Source organism: Mchenga conophoros, linkage group LG23 (genome assembly GCF_057382185.1).
Source record: "Mchenga conophoros isolate Kocher_MC1m ecotype Shallow Benthic linkage group LG23, M_conophoros_male_GT1.1, whole genome shotgun sequence".
In the NCBI taxonomy this organism is placed as follows: domain Eukaryota; kingdom Metazoa; phylum Chordata; class Actinopteri; order Cichliformes; family Cichlidae; genus Mchenga; species Mchenga conophoros.
The window spans coordinates 36464910-36472636 of record NC_140547.1 but is presented as its reverse complement, the minus strand read 5'-3'; the positions used below and the strand labels follow the sequence as shown (position 1 = coordinate 36472636).

The 7727-nt window shown below is 40.4% G+C and overlaps 2 long non-coding RNA genes across 2 annotated transcripts; both read left to right on the top strand.

Moving 5' to 3' along the window:
- Nucleotides 1-1555: 1555 nt before the first annotated feature.
- Nucleotides 1556-2583, top strand: LOC146547752 (uncharacterized). Its single transcript, XR_014890935.1, has 2 exons — nt 1556-1751; nt 2335-2583. It is a non-coding gene; the product is annotated as an uncharacterized LOC146547752 (long non-coding RNA).
- Nucleotides 2584-5137: 2554 nt separating this feature from the next.
- LOC146547751 (uncharacterized) lies at nt 5138-5646 on the top strand. Its single transcript, XR_014890815.1, has 2 exons — nt 5138-5404; nt 5492-5646. It is a non-coding gene; the product is annotated as an uncharacterized LOC146547751 (long non-coding RNA).
- The last annotated feature ends 2081 nt before the right edge of the window (nt 5647-7727 follow it).

The following is a 7727-nucleotide window of genomic DNA, read 5'->3' as shown; positions in this document are numbered from 1 at the left end:
ACCGTTCTCATGATCATTTTGACCCCACGGGATGAGATCTTGCGTGGAGCCCCAGATCGAGGGAGATTATCAGTGGTCTTGTATGTCTTCCATTTTCTGATGATTGCTCCCACAGTTGATTTTTTCACACCAAGCTGCTTGCCTATTGTAGATTCACTCTTCCCAGTCTGGTGCAGATCTACAATACTTTTCCTGGTGTCCTTCGAAAGCTCTTTGGTCTTGGCCATGGCGGAGTTTGGAGTCTGACTGTTTGAGGCTGTGGACAGGTGTCTTTTATACAGATGATGGGTTCAAACAGGTGCCATTCATACAGGTGACGAGTGGGGGACAGAAAAGCTTCTTACAGAAGACGTTACAGGTCTGTGAGAGCCAGAGATTTTCCTTGTTTGAGGTGACCAAATACTTATTTTCCACCCTAATTTACGAATAAATTCTTTACAAATCCTACCATGTGAATTCATGGATTTTTTTTTCACATTCTGTCTCTCACAGTTGAAGTGTACCTCTGGTGCAAATTACTGACCTCTGTCATCATTTTAAGTGGGGGAACTTGCACAATCGGTGGCTGACTAAATACTTTTTTGCCCCACTGTATATATATATATATATATATATATATATATATATATCATCCCAGGGCACATACACTAGAACCTGCGTCAGCCATAGTACGGAGTCCTTGCTGTTGGTGATGTCCTTAAGGTGAGTGTATGATATTTTATATTTATTTCATATTGTTATCCCGCAATTCGGCAGTTATTTATTCAGATCTATATTGTTACTATGTTCTAAATGGTATCTGCTGACGTTTCAAATGTTGTACCCTCATGTTGTTACTACACGTTGTTTTGTTGTGCTTATAGCCATAAACTCATTTTTAAATGTAAGACGTGCGGCGGCCCCGCAGCACACTTTCAAAGTAGAGCAAGGCTGAAGGCTACTAATAAACGAGGTATGTTCAACATAAAACCTTAGTTCTCTGTGTCACGAAGGTGTCTCTCTTTTACCCTGGCCATATCACCATACTAGCTGGTGCAACTCTTCTGGTCTGGACAAAAGTAACAGTTTTAGATGGAAAGCATCTTAAAATTGCCTCTTTTTTGCTGAACATCTCCTTTGAAAGTAGCATCATGTGAGTCACACTTGTTAAGGTAATACATGATAAATGAGCCGTAGCTTTCAATGCATCACCGGATGAAGCCTTGCAGTTACAGTAGCTCACTGCGGGTATCACGTTGCCAAGGGAACTAATAAAGCATACAGTGATCGGAATGATTTTGTATTGATGCAGGTTGTCATTAATCATGCTGAACTACTTAAACTCCAAGTAGACAATCGCTCCATTCCTCATTACCATAGATAATATCTAAGTAATAAAACAATCATTATCAAATTCTGATTTGCCATACACAGCAAATTCAAAAGTGTTAAATTTTTTGGTGTTAATAGTCTTCTTGCAAAAGTAGAGTTAATTTTACTCTAAGCAGAGTCACATTCTTTTAATGTAACCCTGAGGTGTAAAATGATAGTAGTTAAAATCGAGTGTTAAAAATGAGTGTTTCTCTGTCAAATCTGGAGGTGTTACAATGGAAACATTAACTCTTGACCTCTTAACTCTGAACTCCTACAGGGGCTATGACACCAATAGAGTAAATTCACAGACTCCGCCCCCAGCACGGCTCCAATCGAAGCTGAAGTGAAGCCGTTTCAGAACATTTTGCTCTACATATTTGAGTTGTTTGCCATGCTTGGTAAGTCATTTTTTCAAAGATTGTTTCAATTATTATTATGAGCTTTTACTTCTGTGGCTCTTTGGAGTTGAGACAAAGCTGTGTGGAAGGCATTAGCCATGTTGCTCGGTGATAGCATAATATTCTGTTTTAGCTAGCTGAAAGGTATTGTTTGCAGGCAAATACCACAGCCTTGGAAAAAAAGCTTGCATGTGAATTTTCAGTCAAACCTTTGGTCAAATACACCTAAAACAATGTCTAGAATGTGAAATGTTGGTATAATGGTGCTACTTGAAGCCTGAAAACGATCGCCCATAAAAAAAACGAGCAAACAGCAGTAGCAGACGTCCTGACTGGGTTCGACGTTAGCATAGATCCCTCCAGAGTTTTGTGCACACGGTTTAGGTAAAAATGAAAAAGGTTGAGGTTTTACATTTAGTTCAGTATTACCTGTTGCCTGCGTCTTTGTCTTTTGAGAAAATACTTAATACAAGTAATGGCTCAAAGAGGATTTCCTTTTTTTTTTTTACTGTGCTGCAATTGTTTACTGGATTATTTGTGCCATTAATTAGTGTCAACTAATTTTTATTCAATCTCCGCACAGGATATGCTTGTGAAGATGGAATATGGGGGAGAGCAGAAGTGCGTTGAAGTTCCACAAAGGGATGAATGAAGGACATGCATATTGTATTGAAGAAATAAGTGATGAGAATGCTGTTATTTGCATTTACCATGTCAGACCTTTTGATAAATAAAATTCTAATGAAAGTGAGAACATGTATACTGTTACATCTTTCAGAAAATGTTTTGAAATTGTGGTGCACAGTTCAGAATAAATGTTTTTCAAAAACCATTGCATCTTTTTAGTAAATGTTTATTTCCAAAAGAAATTTCTAGAAGTTCAGAACAGTAAAATTCCCGCTTTTTAGAATGAATTAGAAGATAACTCTTACGTAGTTAAACTAAAATACTCTTTGAGAGTTAATATATAAACTCTTAACACCAAGTGTTAAATTATCAACTCCAGACAGATTTGGTGTTTAACACTAAATCAGAGTTAACGTACCAACTCTCCAAAAAGAGTTAAATTAACATGGGGAAGGAAGTGGTGTTTTGCGGGACTGCCTGACAGAATTTTGGATGGATTTCTATGACAGCTGCATATTGGGAGTTGAGGTGAAAGTCCCATTCATCTGGCATGACTTTCAGTGTGAAGAATGGCAGGCTATAGCTAGAGTGTTTGTTGTAGGGTGGAAACAAGCTGGTTACTTCCCAGTGAAGCTTGCAATACCCTTTCTGGAGGAGATATACCAAGGACACACTGCTCCCTGTTTTGGCACAGATAGGACACAAAGTACTTATTCAGGCCCCAATGTTTGTAATCAAGTGCTGGCGTCCCGTTGTGGGTTCTGTAGCTGGTTTACTCCCACCAGAAGGACTGCATCATTTCATAGCAGAAAAAAAAAACCGACTGTAAAAACAGTGAAGGAGCTTCTAATCTTTCCAGAGGAGATGACAGCTGCCCAGTCAACAGTTTCTCGTTACCTGAAAAGGTACATTGGAGAAATTGATTTCAATTATCTTCAGCTTTTCCTGCGGTTCTGTACAGGATCCAATCTGTTGGATAAAGCCATACTAATTGAGTTCATAGAAACTACAGATTTCCTCCGCAGACCACAATCCCACACATGTGGATGTGTACTAAAGCTGCCCCTTGGTTATCACAGCTATCCAGACTTTCGCAGTGAATTTAACAGCATTCTCGCAAGCTCTATGTGGGTGATGGATGTGGTGTAGGTCAGTGTTACCCAACCTTGGTCCTCAAGGCACTCTGCCCTACAGTTCATAGAAACACGGGTGTAGTTAACAGTAACATGAAGGAATGAATGTGAATATTCATAAGACTGGGTGGTTAAGTTCTCAAAACAGTGTAGCCCGTTGTGCCTTTTTCATGTGCAGCCTTTTTTTTTCATCTGGTCAGTAATTGCTTTCTTAGTTTCTCCCCCCAATTAAAATAGTAAGCTAAAGGGAATGTTCAGGTTTTTTGAAGTGGAGTTACCTGTAGTAGACAGCACTTAGCACTCTGATTTTGCAGAAGCAGCAGTGAGTGTTGGGGACAAAATAAGGCAACAAATTGCTTGGGGAATGAGACCACAAAACAACACCAGTTGAAAATACATATACATATTTAAATAACATTTTCAGTGCTTCACCTGGTAGGAATCCGTACACTAAACATAGAAGTGCATCTGTTCCTGCTGCACACATTGTTACTGTGTTTCTGGTTAGTGCCAAAATAAATTACTAATTTTAACATTCTAATACTTTTTTACTACAGGAAGAGTAACAAATATTTCCAATATAGCATACAGTAACAGTTCTACAAACTGGAAGATTGCTGAATGCTGTCTACTGTATATACATACATAAGTACAACACCATTACAAATACCATATTCCAACTGATTAAGCATGTTCTGTATTAAAGTATTTCAGATGTTTGCAGAAATCTTAATAGAAACAAGAATGTGAACCTTTATGTTCCTAATGGGTTTAGAAGAAAAGTTGTCAATTACAGAGATTGGTTACATTGTAAAGAGGTTTGTATAACATTTTAGAAATAACTGTTATTTTATCCTGTTATTATATGCAAAATACAACCTGTTTTTGAGTATGGTGTATTTTGAAAGACACCAGTAAACCATTCTCATTTGTACAAAACTTTGTCCTCTCTGTTACATTCTATACATCTTTAAACATGAACATGTCTAATGACACCGCTGAAAGTTATTTAACTACTCATTCTATAATGTCATACACGTGCTATGATTTTTAAGAAAAGAAGCCGTTCTTTATCAAACATGGGATTGCTTTAATCTATTCCACAATAACAAAATTATAGGCTCAAGAAACATTTAGAGCATTGGTGACACAACTATGATTCTACACTTTAGCCTACTTGGTCTTCTTGTCTAATTGATCACAACATTAGATATATTGCCAGTCTATGTGGTTGTTATCCAAAGTGCTCTTGTTTTTGTTAGAAATGAACACATTTTTGGTACCAAAAACTATTATGAACAACTTTTGATGCTTTAACAGTGTGATAAGTTTAACTAAATCCCAAAAGGATTTATTTTTTTCTAACCTGTATGATATTTTAGTTTAATACTCCACGCTTTGTAGCTACCAAGAGCAAGCAACACTTCATGATGAGTTAATTTACTGACATGGATAAAATGAAAATTATGTTATACAGTCTTTTCTGATAATTTTGATACAAAGACAAGATAACTACACACTGGAGAAAAACAATTACTTAATAATAAGTACATTAAGCTGTAGGAATACGTACTGAAGTACAAAATGTACTACATTTGTCAGGGTCCTGGGACTGGGCGACCCAGGATCCCTGAGCAGTCATGTATTATATTATTATTATTATTATTGTTGTGTATTTTGGTGTTGCTCCCCCTTCCCTGTGCTTGTGTATATGTGTGTGTGGGTGGCTGAGCACTTGTTTATAGGCGGCGTCAGGCCTGGAGGGTGTGGCCCTGCAAGGGGACTGGCCACACCCGAAGCCACACACCTGCTGCTGATCAGGCCTCGTCGGGGGAGCTACTTAAGAGAGTCTTGGAGCTCCCACCGACGCGGGATCATTGCTTGGGACTCCACGTTAGTTACCCAGTTTAGGTTTTGGTCGTGTAGTGTATGCCTGCCATTGTTCAGTGTCCTGACTGCTGCCGCTATTGTTTCCCGCAGGAGGAGCGTGGAAGGCTTAAGGAGCAGCGAGCACCGGGAGTGCAGACACGGGAGCAGAGAGCACTTGGAGGACACGACACGGGAGTCTGGGGAGAAACACGGGGATTTATTGTTGTTTGATATCACCCTCTGTAAATAAACACTGTCTATACGTAGAGCACCGCGCCTGGGTCCTCCTTCCCCACTCCTTCCACGGTGTGCCATGCCGCACCGTGACAACATTTGTATGTTTGTGTCCATTTAAGTAGCCTCGCATCTGTAATCGGAAGGTCGCCGGTTCGATCCCTGGGCTCTCTGTCCTGGTCGTTGTGTCCCTGGGCAAGACACTTTACCCTACTTGTCTACTGGTGTTGGCCAGAGGGGCCGATGGCGCAATATGGCAGCCTGGCTTCTGTCAGTCTGCCCCAGGGCAGCTGTGGCTACAACCGTAGCTTGCCTCCAACAGTGTATGAATGTGAGAGTGAATGAATAGTGGCATTGTAAAGCGCTTTGGGTGCCTTGAAAAGCGCTATATAAATCCAATCCATTATTATTATTATTATTATTAAACACTTGCACATCACATGGGACTGAACTAACAAAAGTGCAGCTATTTTTACACAAGGCCAAATCTTCTGTCAGTGGAACGAGACAGTCTTCTGCACCCCAAAGGTGAGGGGCCATGTACATGACATCAGGTATCCCACAGGGCACGTTGTTATTCTTTGAGGGCCTTATACGGTGAGCATTCCAAACACTCCGGATGTCATTCAATACCTCCTGATGAAGAAACAAGAATTAGGTCAGAGCTGTAATACAGGGCATTTTTTAAATGGTCGAAAATAAGTGTGGTGCATCCTTAAATGAATTGAAAAGCAGCAATGTTTGGATGCAGTTTAATGAAAACCAAAGGAAGAGGGAGTGATGGCAAAAAAAAGAAAAGAAAGAACCACACCAGGCAAACCACTGAGTTGTGGGATCTGGGCTTTATACTAATACTAATACTAATCTCGGTCCGGATGCGCAAAGCTTTTCAACTTTATGCGCATAATACAGGTGACAAAATCAATATTTTTCAATCCCATGAGGGGATCCAATATCATCTCAGACCTGAATGCACCAATGATAGAGCGCTGAAGAGTTACTGATGCGTGAAGCCTGACTGCTTTTGACAGACTGGCAGTGACAGATCGGTAGCTGCAGCATAACTGATGCAGAATGAGCGCAGACAAGGATAATGTCCTCCGATCAGAAAAAAACAACATTTAATTCATGCTGACTTCTGATCAGTTCAATTGGCAAAGTGTTCCCTGATTTAAAAACTTTGGCTGGGTTGATGCTTCAGCCTCCATTACGCACATACAGAGCGCAGTTGACCTACTTCAACAACGTTAGGAATACATTGCATTTACCGTTCCGTAAAGGTAATGTCGCTTTAACTATGTAAACGATTATTTTGTTACCCTTACTGCTAAAACAGCGTAATTTAATGTAAATAATTACCACCACTAGTTATCATAATATGGGCCATTTACCTGAATGATTGGCATGAAGCAGAACTGTGACAGAGCTTTGTCAATGAAATCCCCAAAGAAAAATCCTTCGTCCTTCAGTTCTCCTAGAAGCTTGATCCATGACTCGACTCCTTCTTTTCTCATCACTCCCCACCAGCTCTCAATTCTCTGGTTTGCGGTACTTGCTCCTGTGACGTAGCTTCTATTCAATTCAATTCAATTCAATTTTATTTATATAGCGCCAAATCACAACAAAAGTCGCCTCAAGGCGCTTCATAGATACAGAGAAAAACCCAACAATCATATGACCCCCTATGAGCAAGCACTTTGGCGACAGTGGGAAGGAAAAACTCCCTTTTAACAGGAAGAAACCTCCGGCAGAACCAGGCTCAGGGAGGGGCGGCCATCTGCTGCGACCGGTTGGGGTGAGAGAAGGAAGGCCTTCTGTCTCCTGCTCTATCATCCCCGTCATTTCTCCGTAAATAACGCTGGAGGTCTCTGACCAACACATTCTCAGTGCCCATGTCAGTTTGTACGAGCCTGGGGAAACCCCCACGACTCTCCACTGCTTCCACAAAGTAACCTCCGATAACCTTTGGGTCACTGTTAGTGTGTGCGGCCAAATGATGTTGCGTGAGAAACCGTCGATGCATCCATTAATACATATCCCATATGGCTTTAGTTTGTCATAAGAGTCTATGTGCCACACAAAGTTAGGCCCCTGAGCAAAATATTGCCTCCTT